At 27.0% G+C, this 14,154-nt stretch overlaps 1 pseudogene; it reads left to right on the top strand.

Annotated features, from left to right (window-relative positions):
- The first annotated feature begins 6,327 nt into the window (after window positions 1–6,327).
- LOC112713749 (small nucleolar RNA U3) lies at window positions 6,328–6,537 on the top strand (annotated as a pseudogene).
- Window positions 6,538–14,154: the final 7,617 nt, after the last annotated feature.

Raw genomic sequence — 14,154 nt, 5'->3', positions numbered from 1 at the left:
TAAAGTTGAGCCAAATTTTAATTTAATCCTTAATGTTTTAACGTCCTATTTCAGTCAAAAAATATTTTTAAACGTCCTATTTTAATTTCAAAAAATTTTTAAGCGGGCTCAATATTATTTTACAATTATATTTGACACAAACAATTCACATATTGAAGAGTCGATAGCACTCGATTTCATTATGTATGTAAAATTAATCTACCAACGATCACAAATATAAAAGTTTTTTTTTATTTTGAAACACTAATAATTGACTATTAGGATTTGAATTTGTTTAAAAAAAATTGAAAAAAAAAATTGTTACAAAAAAATTTTAGTTATGTTTTTCTAACGTATAGAATAAAATGACTTAATTAGTAATATTATTAAGATCCACGTTACTTATTTTATTAATTATTAGTGTCAAATTTAATGTTAGTAGGACCACATTAAACTTATTTAAAATTTTTTATTAGAATAAAAATAAGACATTTAAAACATTAGAAACTAAATTAAAACTTGACCCAACATTAAAGACTAAAATAATACTTTATCTTTTATTATAATTTAAATTTCTTTGTTTTTATATAAAAAAATTTAGCTAACGCATATATTAAGGTTATGAACAAAATAATTTTTTTATTAAAAATATATAAACTTTAAATTTTTAACGTACGTGTTATATATTTACTAAAAAATAAAATCCTCTATTAATAATATGTCCTATTAATTAAATCTTTATCTAACTAATTTCAATTGATCAAATAGATAATTTGTTCCCTTATTTAAAAAAATATTATAAATTTTGTTTGCGTATCTAATAATTTATTTACTAACAAATAGCAATACATTTTTACATAGGGCTCAGTGAAATAATCCTTATATAAAACTGCACCATTCAATTTTCAATTAGGGCAATAGCGACATAAAATCTCTTCCATGTTGAATCAAGCAATTATTAAAAGAAGAAAAAAAACTATTGACCATTAATAAATGGGAGTCACTCAAATAAGAACGTTTAAAACATCTTTTTTTAAAGATATTTTTCAGTAATTAAAATTTAATATATATATATATATATATACACGAATATTTTAGTCATTTTTTATAATAGAGTTATTGTAGTCATTTTTATAAAAAAGAATATTAATTTAGTCAATTCAAAATTTGATTTACTGATTTTTCGGCTAAATCAATTTGTCTGATCTAATTTTGACAAAAATAATACGATTTAATCGATTAATTATATGTATTTAATTTTAATTACTAAAAATTATTTTTAAAATAAACGTTTTAAACGTCTTTATCTAAGTAGTTCCTTTAATAAATTTAGAAAAATGGGTTAAAAAAATGAGTCTAACTCTTTATGTGCTTTCCATTTGAAACAAGGTTTTTATGGCATTTTACCATTTTCTTTGAAATTGAGAAAATCAAATAAATCAGAAGAAAGAAAAAAATATTAAAAAAATAAAAGAAAGAAAGAAAGAAAGCGGTAACTTGTGGTTTCGTTGTTATTCAAATTAAAAAAAAAAAAGAAAAATAGAGAATAATAGTGAAAAAGCAAAGATAGAAAAGAGATGGATGGGGTCACAAAGTTGAAATGGGTAATAAATTAAGAGGTGCATTGAGTATGGTGTGACATTTAAGTGTGTGAGATTGTGTGCATAATAAAATAATAGTAAAAATAATCTTGTAATAAATTGATTTGCAATCCCATGAACATAAAGCACAACAATCTTGTCACTTTCCTCTGTCTCATCACATTCAATGCCATGCAGCGCCACCGGCAGCGCAGCGGTGCATCCCTTATTTTAATTTGCACCGTCACCTCACCGTCGTATCCAATTCAACCGTTAATATTCTCCATTAATTCATACATCTAAACCATACTCCTTTAATTTTATCTTCAACATGATAATAAAAAAAATCAATTATTTTACGTGTAGAATAAAATTAGTTATTAAAATTAATTATTAATATAAAATATATATTATTATTTTTATTTTTGATATTATTGTACGCTTGTATGAATTTATAAAATAAAGTGTGATATTATTAAAATAAAAATGATAATATCCATTTAAAAAAAACATAATTCTGAACGTCACTTGAACAATTTCAAACCATGTTATAAAAAAATATTCATGATTTATAAAAAGATATATGTTATTATAAAAAATTCAATTATTTTATTCTATCGTTTTTTTATTATTTTACTCATTATATGTTGTTAAAAAAAGTATTAACACATTATAAATAATATTTTAAATTTTAAATTAATAGGAAGAAGCATATGAATAGTTATCTCTAATACAGTTACTCAAACAAATTTTTTTAATTTATTTAAATTTTTGTATATATTTTCTTTTTTATTTTATATTAAATTTTTTTGTTCAATAAAAATCAAATTCTAAACTTTTAGTAATACAAATTTTAATATTATGTTATAAAAATATTTTTTATAAAAATTTAAATTAATAAAAAGAGATACATAAATGATTATATTTATTACATATTTATTTTGAATAACAAAGAGACTCACTTTTTTTTTAAATAAATTGGACAATTCCAAAATCACAAACTCACGCACATGTGCGACTGATTTTTATATATAAAAAAAATTAGTATTTTTGTTAAAAATGAGATTATTTGATATAATTACAGGTAGATAAATTTTATAGGTAGAAAGTCAACACATGAGGGACATACTGCAATATGTGGGAACCATGTTAAATATGTCACAACATCTTAACCAACGCGCAAGGACATATTAACAACATTTTAACCAACACGTAAAGAACGTGTTGAATAATTTCCACAATACTATAACACTTCAAATGTTAATATTCAATCAAAACACAATTTTCATTTTCATATTAAAAATAATGTCCAACTACGTGCTCACACACATTTAAAATTTCTATCCACTACTTTACCATTGTGCAAATACAAGATATTAAAAAGATTATATATTAGCACTCAACTAAGGTCTTAGCTGTGATTGACTTACATAAAATCTAAGTTCGGTTTGCGACTTTGTTAGTTTTTTTTTTTTTTTTTGTCATTAGTTAGGTTGTTAACTTGTTAGTTGCTACCAAGAGAAACCTTGCAGGGGCCCAATATTGTTATGTGCCTTTGTAGGTTGATGAAATCAAAATAGTTCAACTAACTTGGATTAGTCGAGTGGTGACCTCACTCGTCCGCTTAAGTAAGTGTCGGGGTTCGAATTCTGTTTTATGCATACAGCAACTCATTGATAACGGCAGACCAAGCTCAGATCCGCGATAAATTATTAGTCCTTGATCTATCAAGTTGGAGAATACCATAGACAACAAAAAAAAACGATAATTTTGATTTGTGACCCTTAAATTGTATGTGTATGTGTATTTGTTCTTAGTTTAGTTCCCAAAATTAGGATACTAGCTACTATCTCCATTCTAAATAACGCACAAGTTACCGTTGATTAGTACCTATGTATTCATTGATAACTTTAATACTTAAAGTGACCAATAATATCTATATGTAAAGTTTTTTTTTTTTACTTGATATTTTGGTCTTTGATATCATTTAAAAAATATATAGAACATTCAATTATTTTTTAAATTCTAGCAAATACCTATATATTAAAGAGAACTAATAAATACTTAAAAATTGATTTTAACAATTAAAATTTTATAAAAGACAGAAGAGAGATGATGATGATGAGAAAAGAAGTAGTTATACATTCGGGTTTTTTTTTTTTTTTTTGAAAGGAAGTATCTATACCATTTTGTTTGTTGGCATTGGTATAAAAAGACGTTAGCCAACTAACCCAATAATCCACTCAATATGTCTTTATTGCAAAATGATCATTAAAATAATGCATAATAATTTTTATCTTTTCCCAATGCTACGTGCTATATATATATATATATATATATATATATATATATATATATATATATATATATATATATATATATATACACTCTTCTTGTAGTTAAATAATTTGAACTTTTTGTCTTACTTGGAAAGTTCATGCATCATATAATAAGACAAAAGTGGCATGCTGAATTAGCAAGTAGAATTAGATCATATCATGATCAGAACATGTTACAGTCAACATGTTCTTGCAAATTACGGAGCCTATTCTCTAGAGTAATTTTAATTCAAATTAATGTCTAAACAACCACTATTAATTATATATATATATATATATATATATATATATATATGCTGCGAAATTGTGATTAGTCTCTGTTTATTATTATGTGTTTGCTTCAGTTTTGGAGCATATAGGGTACATTTGAAAACGTTAGGGAACATAAGTTATTTGAATCTTACAATTAATTAATGGTACATATAATATATTATAATGAGTTACAGAATCTTAAAAAACTAGTTAGCTCATATGATAAAACAGACCAAAATTTTACAAGTTTTTTTTTTTTTTTGTATTGTCCTCCTTTTTTTGTAGAATTGTTTTTTTAAATATTGGTCCTACAACCTTTTTTTTTTATTAAGAGTCGGTATATTGACCATCACAATTCTCTAGTGGTAAGAATTTTTTATTGGTAATCTTTTTCGATTTTTCTACGAAAACACCAATATAAGAACTTACAAAATATTGAGAGAACCATCATCATAAAAACTATATCATATGATATAGAAGAGTCTAAAATTTTATAAAACTCTTTTTAAGGTCTTAATCTCCCAATATGAAACTGTTTTTTTAAGTATTGGTCTCACAAAACTTAATGTACGCACGTGTGTGTTTGTATATATTTTTTAAAAAAATTCTAGTTCTTCACTGGTTCAATCTTTTCATTTTGAAATGCTTATATATCCAATTTAATTATACATTTAATTAAATACTCTCATGTTTGAAAAAAAGAGTAAATAATGAAATTAGTTTTTAAAAAAGTATTTATTCTCTAAATTAGTTCTCGAAATTTTTTTCTAATCAAATCCGCGTCCTTCATATATTTTAAATTAACTATTTTAGTTTTCTAGCCACTTTCGCTATTAATGACATCAAAATTTGTTGATATGACATGTTAAATAACACCACAACATACAATTAATAGTCCTAATTCACCGCCAACATGATAAATTTATGAAATTAAATCAAATCAACTCTAAATTAAGGGATTCCAATGCCTCAAATTCTCTCCTCAATTAGATTTTGATTTTATCTAATTTTATAAACTTATCATGTTAATAATTAATTAAGATTTCTATGTATGTGTTATAGTATCACTTACATAATTACATACTATATTAACAAATTTTGATATTGTCAACAACAAAAAAATGACAAAATGAATAATGACTAACGTAATTAATTTAAAATATTTGAAGGACGAATTTGATTAAAACAAATCTTTGAAAAATTAATTTAAAAAACGAGTGATCTCTTTTAAGAATGAATTTGATCAGTTTTCCTTGAAAAAAAAAGTTTTATTTTATAAATTTATTCTTACTATGTAACTTTTCACGTCTTTATTTAATAATTATTTTTTAAAATTAAATATCTTCTCTTTCACTCGTTTATTTGGGATGTACTGCTCTAACAATGCTTGCATCCATTATTTTAAAATATTACAAATACAAATATTAAACAATTAAATTAGGTCTTTGGACATTTTTCTTTTACTTTTACTAGGAAACAAGAAGACATTATTTTAAAGGTATATATATTTAATATATAGCAACCAGCTTATATGGAACATGCTCCAGTCATCTACTACTATCTAAATGTATGTGACAAATTACAATTACTATTAAATTTGCATGTTAGGAGGATCGTGTTAGTCTTTGTTTATTCATCTTATTACATGAGTTGGATTGTTGGAGAGAGGTGAACAAAAATGAAAAAAATTAAATAATATAATATTTTTAGGAAACCGTGTTTATTGTTGTTTTATATATATATATATATATATATATATATATATAGGTAAATTCTAGCATATCCTTCTTATAATAATATGTAATTTACCCTCTGTGACATGTCATCTTTTAATTGGTTGCTATGTTAACTATGGTTAAATTATTAGTAATTAAATTATAGCCCAAAGTGGGTGATTATGTAATTAAATACCTCCAAATTTAATTTCAATGCCATCCAGAAATCCCATATCATCATCACCATCACTATCATTATCATCATCATCATCATTATTTTCATCTTCTTTTTCGTCTTCCCCTTCTACACTATCATCATAAAAAGTCATCATAATCGATTTCACGTTCTTAAATTTTAAGATTTTCTGAATTTCGCAAACGTAAACTTAGTCTCACTTGGGCTAGGTTCACAAAACAAAAGCAGTTTTTATAACTAAACACAAAGAACACAAAACACAGAACACGACCTTACTTGAACAGGATCTGTTCTATAGGCTCCTACATCTGTATCCTTGAGTTCTAAGAAGACAGGAACCAAAGTCTGGCGGATGAACTATGACCGTGAGGTCAGAGTGTGATTAATTGTTCCAAAGCGCATGCCATCTGAACGGTGGAGGATCGTTCGCGCTACAACCTTGTGGTCGAGATGGTCTCACGGTGTTCTGACAGACTCAAATCTTTTTTCCCTAGCCATTTAATTAGTTATTTTCTCTAAATACTTATTTACTGGTTCATCAAAATATGAAACACCCAATGAGTTGATTTTTTCTTTCAATTTCAGAGAGAGATGGGACCGGGGTAAATTGAATTTCTACACAATAATAAAAATATAACTTTATTTTTAATGTTTATAGAAATTATATATTTATCCCTCTTATAAAAATATTTAATTACAAAATTACCCTACTTTAGTCAACATATTAACTCTTATTGAGTTAAATTAACTCAAACTAAAACTAAGCATTCAATTAAAGCATGTCACGTTACGAGGGGTAATTTACATGTTAAAATAGAGGGGGTTGGGTAGAACTCACCATATATATAATATATATCATTACAAGAAAATAGAGTTATTTTGACACTTTATTTTTTAACACCATAATTAAATGTCAAAATTAATATATATTTTTGACAAATATCACAAATGTCAAATTTTCTATATTTTCTTGACGAAAAATTTGATCGTAAAAAATTACTCCTCAATTTTGACACTCATTTGTTTTCAATTTACTCTACTATTTTTTTTCTTCTTTGGGCTCTGTTAATTTTGACATCACACTGCTCTCAGTTTAGGATTATACTACTCATTCTTTATCTTCAAAATCTCAATTTATTCTTTAGTTTCAAGATCACATCTCATTCTTTGTTAAAATTTTTTGTTGAGAATATTTTATAGTCAATAAGTGTCAAAATAAATAGTATTTTTGACAATTAATAAGTATCACAGAAAATATGTTCTCAAAATTTTCTAACAAATTATTTTTGACAGCCAATATTTATCAAAATAAGATTTAAATTTTTTTCACAATCACTTATATGTTAAAAATACTATTTTTGACAAAATTTTTATTAACATATTTTCATAGTTAAAATATTGTCAAAATTTGTTTTTTTTTTGGCAAATTTTAATTTTCTTTTACACATTATAACCCTAAAAAATAATCTATATTGTTGTAGTATATATATATATATATATTTCTTATATTACATACTGAAACAATTGCAGTATAATTTCTTTTGGGTTATATATTAGAAAAACATTATTCTTAATTAACAAATATTAGTCCTTCATATTATTATAGTATGCTATAAACTAACAAATCATTTTCTCCAACTAACATTTTTAATTAAATGCAAGAATTATTATTTAATTTGTCGATACTATTCAAGAAAAAATAAAGTATTTAAATTAACCTTTTGCTTAATACATAAAAAATAAAACTCATTTAATTTTAACACAATCTATCATTTATAAAATAATAATTATTTTGCTAATTATTATTCAAATAATTATATTATTTAGTTAAAACAAATTTGTTAGATACTATTTAATTTGGCGAAAAGTATAAGCATCATATTAGTCCAACCATATTTAATTTCAACAACTATATTAGTTTCAAAGTAGTTTATACTTGATATAAGCCTATACCTAACACCTGGTCTATATATAATATATAGGTGAATGTTATGGTCCTAAAAAATTGGTACTTATTTATTAAAAAAGATTAAAAATTAATATTTAATTTAAATAATATAAAAATAAATTATTTTTAAAAATTTAAAACTTATCACAAATAGTAAATTAAGCAAAAATTAGACAACAATTAATAAGCACCATAAAATTCCCCTAAACCCTAATATATATATATATAGTTGATAGTGATGATAATATTTTATTATAATATGAATATGTTCTATTATTGCATAATGATATGATATAAAGACATGCTATGCATGCCCAAAGGCAAAGTCTATGTGTCGGTTGTTCATTGTTCAATCGCTTCAACAAAACACAAACACTCGAATAGATACAAAATGGTCTCAATTTCATAAATGTCTTTTTTTGAAAATAAATAAACAAATTCATAAATTCCAAAAGTACATAAAAAGACAAAACATATAGTTTAATTTAGTCTTCTATCTACGGCCTAAAAATCCGATCAATATTAATGTGCTTTTCGTGCCTCCAAGCATTTTTTTAAAATTCATTAATTAATATGCACGCCAATATATATGGATGCACTTTATTTTTATATTCAAATTCATGCAATGCATGCATGATTATTTATATTGATTAAAATAAATCTAGATGCGATTATATAGTAATTAAATATATGCTCGATCGATATATATTATAAAGTATTATATATAAATAAAATATTAAAAAGAGCATATACAAGAGAACAACTTCTTTCTATTGTACACATTTTAGTACTTCATTTTTTTTTTAACTTTAACAAAATATTTTCACCAAAATCATATTCCGTATCTTCATTATATTTTGATAATATTGACACCTTAATTGTACATATATTATAAATTTTTTAATAAATACGACATAAACATGTATCTAAATTAACGGAAATAAATTAAATATTGCTATTAATAGTCGTGGTTCAAAACAGTAGCGTAAAATCTCATAAAACAATTATGAATACAACTATGATTATATAATTTTCCAATTAGATAAAAAAATTCAGAATTTGGATCCTCTAAATTTTATATTTTTATTTTAGAGGATAAAGTAAGATTTTTTATCATTGAATATTTTTTTTCTTATATTTTTTCTTGATTTTACCTATAAAATAAATAGTAATAAATCATACTTTACCTTTTAAAGTAAAATTCAAAATTTAAAAAATACAAATAAAAAAATTCGTTACATTTCTTAAAAAAAATCCATGAACATTGAATCATATATAATTGCCTACTACTCTAAATGACTTCATTACTTGATTCGCTATGATTACTACTCTTGTGTAAATTCTCTTCAGTAGTTCAGTGTGCTCATATTCATTCTAGTTCTATTTTTTTATTGTCAAAAAATCTTCTCTGCATATCTATTCTTTTCTGCCCTCATTATTCATTCATTTTGATGAATTGTTCATATATATACTGCTTCATCATCTTCAAGCTTCTCCATTATTGAAATATGGTCTAGCATGCACTAAATTTAACCCTAATGAAAATTAAATCATAGTTTGATATTATTTGATTTAACCTTAATAAACTAAATCATAATTTGATATTATCTTTCATAGTCTTTTTATATGGGGATTTCATAATCTCCAAACAGAAAATACTTCAAATTCGAAATGGTTATTAATTTAATTTACTTTGCAAATTTCCAAATTATTTAGAAGGATGTGGGCCCTGAATTATTGACTATGGAAGAATTAACATGACATGACAAACTATAATTCTGAAAATCGGGTCGAAGCTGTGAAATTTTCACTCTATAGTCTATACAGACTACAAACTTCTTTTAATACAGGCATTGATTGAACAATTATTTTTCAACTTAATTATTATATTATTGGATATCGTGTCTCTCATACAATGACAGAAAGAATTACAAGACAAATTAGGAACTGTTTCAGGGTATGAATTACGAATAGCTAGGGTGATGCGTGATAGCTAGTAATAAACTAGTAATAATAACAATAAAAATTCTTATCAATAATCTATTGCTGTAACTAATTTGGGTTGGTCGAGTGGTCAGTTCACTCGTCTGTTTAAGCAAGTATCGGGGGTTTGGATCCCGCTTTGTACATACAGCAACCCATTGGCCAGCGACAAACCCTTTAAATGGAGCTCAGATTCGCGACAGATTAATTTTTGACCTATCGGATTAGGAGATATCGTGAAAAAAAAAATCTATAGCTATTAGGTCCATTTTGTTATTTACACTAAGTTGTTTTGTGCCCTAGCTTCATTTTGGCCTCTTGTTATTGGAAACATACGATTGAAGATTAGATTCCGAACTAGACTCTGTAAATTCCTTTTTCATAGGATTTTCAGTTATATATATCATAAATACAAGATTTAATTAGCATGTGGCACGTTAAAGTACAAATTTAGGGTTATTAAAGACAATTGAAACGTATTTAAAACTTTGGAGATGGAATTGAGAATAAATTAATTAAATAATTTTAAAAATCATATCCCTAGCTAATTTCAATTTTTTCCCCAATTTTCTTTCCAAAACGAGACAAATAGGTTAACCAAGTTGATTTACTAGCATATTAGCTAAATTCATAGCCCATTTTACAAGAAGTATAAATGATCCCACTTGCTACTATACCCAGGGACGGTTCCAAGGCTAGTGGTGTGGGCGCAAGCGCCCCACTACAATTTAGATTTGTTTTGAGTAATATATGATCATAATATTTATTTGTTTTTATCAGATTATTAAATTTGACCCCACAATAATTTTTTATTTAACTTTTGGTACTTAATTGTTAATTTAAAAATTTTATATTAGATATTCGTTAGAATGATCAATTATCAGATTTAAATAAAATTAGTGTTCTTTTTAAAAATCAACTCAAAAGAATATTATTTATTTTCTTTTCAAATTAGCTTTAGTAACTATATTAATTGAAAGAATTTTTTTAACTATGAATATCAATAAGAGTTGACTTCTAATTATATTGGGAAGTGAATTTCTAAATAATTGTTTAGTAATATATACATATGAAAAGAGAGAAATTTTGATGGTAGTGTTAAGAAAAAAATTACTTAATTTTTTAAAAATATAAAACCTAAAATAATAGAATTTTAAATTATATATTATTATTTAAATTACTATTTTAGAGTTTCAATTTGTATATTAGATATTTTGAAAGCTAATCATATTTTACAATAATAAAATATAATCATAACAATAATCTTGTTATATGTATATTAAAAATAATTATCTATATAAAAAATATATATTAAAATATAAAATATATATTAAAAATAAGTTAAACAATACATGTATTTATATACAGATATATAGTGGTTAATAGATAATTTAATATTTAATTTTTTATATACACATATTATTTTTATTATAAAAATTATTATCACGTTATATAAATTTTCCTCTTACTACCAAAGTTTTCTAGATCCGTTACTGTTTATACCTATACTTTTTTTTCAAATAATGCTAAAGTTAGTGGAATTTATTTTTTGGTCAGTCATTAACTAGTAATATTTAAAAGTATGAATTAGTAGTATTTAAAAGTATGGATTAAAAATGTGTTGTTAAATTATTAAACTAAAAAAATTAGATTAATAATTAAAAATATTTGTTAAAAATAATATATTCTGTTGATTTTTAAAAAAAGCACATGTTGACAATTAAAGTTCGAAAAATAAATTAAAATAGGATCAGAAAATAACATTAATTTTAATTTAGTTTAGTAAAATAAAAATTCTTAAAATTGATGGCGTTGCAAATGAGAAAGGAAAGCTTAATAACAATAATTTATTGTATATAATGGGGACATTTTTAGCTATTGATAGGATAAATTTTATTACAAGTCTATCTCTTATGGATAAGGTTTCTCCAAAGAGTTTATAAATATGAGATATTTTTTACTTCATGAATTAGTTTTTAAAGTTGATTTAGCAGCCCACATAATCTCAATTTTAATATAGTATCAAAATTTATTCGATCCATTATTATTGGGCCACCTAACTACAATGTTCACGTTCCAGACGATCGCTCGAGACCAGGGACGAACTTAGGTAGTATAATAGGGGACATTTGCTCCACTCTCAGGACAAATGACTAATTTAAAATAAACAATAGAAATGTTTATCAAATTACAACAATGGAAAAATTGATACTTGGATATCTTATTTTATTATCTATATAAACCGTGGGAGCCAATCACGATTCTTAGTTATACATAAACCGTGGCTGGAAGAAAGGTTTTACTAAAAAAAAATGTTAACGTAAACCGTGGTAGGTAGCCACGGTTTATCCTTTGTGAATGAAAGAGAAAAACCGCTGGAAACAGTCACGGTTTATAAAGATAAATATGAATAAAACGCGGCTGACAGCAACGGTTTATGAAAGACCTCCAATGGGCATAAACCCTTGTAAGCTAGCACGGTTTATGAGGATGGAAAATTTATATATAGGTGAGTGAGATTCAAGCTGGTGAAGAGATCATTATCACAATGTCAAGTGAGGAAGAGAGTGTTCTTGTCTTAGTGCATTGCTTTGGAAAAATCAAAAGAAGCAAAAAATATGGTGTGAAGTTCACAGACAGAGAAACATTGAGTGTATTCATTAGTTCATCAAGCACTTTGTCGGATGTGAAGAACAGAATCTTGCAGAAGTTTGGGGTATTTGGGAGCAAGTCGGTGAAGAAGATATTCTACAAGATTTCCATCGCTGTAGTCTCGAGCGGTGTTCAGTATGATACGTTCGTGTTAGCGGCTGACGAAGATATTAGGGTTCTGTTTCATTGCATTAGGAGTTTTTCGGAGGTCAGAATACACGAGCTGTATGCGAAGTTGGAGGTTGCCGTCGATAGTTCTGGGGCATCGGCTCCTGTTCATAGCTCGACTGCTGCAGGCGATGCGTCTTGTTCGATGCCTGTGGTCCGACCATCTGTTCCGCAGGTTGCATCACCTTCCTTCGCGGCTGATTTAGGACGAACGGAGGCAGTTGGTTCTGTACCTTTGCCTAATCAAGGGGTCTGGTAGCAGGCATTTGAGGGGGACTCAGGTCGTGCCATAGTTGATGAAGATCAAAGCTTCGGGGAACCTGATCGAGTAGAGAATGCAATGCGGGATGAAAACTCTGACCAGGAGCCTGTAAATATCTTTAGGGACAACGATGATGACACAGGTGCTAATCCACATGCACAACAAGCGCCTTCAAGTTCTGGGACACAGCAGTACCCTCCACACTTCTCCACTCTAAACTTGGAGGCTCTGGGTGAACACCCGGCAGGAGTTGTTACAATTGGGATTCATCTACAGAATTTCAGAATTTCAGATTGGGCAATTTCAATTGAGACAGTTTAATTAGTGTTAACGTGCTTATATTGTTTTGTGTTAATGTGCTTATATTGTTTAGACAAACTAACTCGGTCAAATACATCATGAAACATATTTAATAGTCACATACATAGGGATAAGATACAACACCGGATAGCAGAATAAAAGTTTAAACATGGTTCCAAGAACATAATGAAACAAAGTACATAGAAAAAGAAAAAACACAGATAACTAATCAGAATCCTCAATCATGTCACTGTCATCATCGTCGAACTGACCAAGAAGGTGACCTCCAGTGCCACATAAAGGAGCACGACGAACCCTCCTCGGTCTCTGATCCACCTGTGGCACCGGTGCCTGAGACGGAACAGCGCTGAATGCCGAAGCTGGGGTCCCTCCTAACGCAAACCATGGGTCAAATGGAGGAGCTGCAGGCTCGTTCAGGTCAACCGGCAACTAAGACTGAACATCATGAACCGGTGGCTGGTGCTCGGCATACTGCGAATGAACCTCAGGCATCTGTGGCCTATAATGAGTGGCATCATCGTCTCCTAACATGTCTGCTATATCTCTAAAGAACTCTGACTGACTAACAGGATCATCGATGTCCATACCGACGGCCACGGTAGTAAGTCGGCGAACGCCTGCGGGTCGACACTCTCGAACATCTGAGAAGTACCCCCTACGTCGTACGTAGGCTGATCCATCCCTGTGGCCACACCCCTAATATCCTCACCAACAGCATGCTGACCACTGTCATACTGAGCGGATGGTCCTCTACCCCGG

This window comes from Arachis hypogaea, chromosome 9 (assembly GCF_003086295.3).
Source record: "Arachis hypogaea cultivar Tifrunner chromosome 9, arahy.Tifrunner.gnm2.J5K5, whole genome shotgun sequence".
Taxonomy (NCBI): domain Eukaryota; kingdom Viridiplantae; phylum Streptophyta; class Magnoliopsida; order Fabales; family Fabaceae; genus Arachis; species Arachis hypogaea.
The sequence above is the reverse complement of the archived record's forward strand: the minus strand, read 5'-3'. Positions and strand labels throughout refer to the sequence as shown.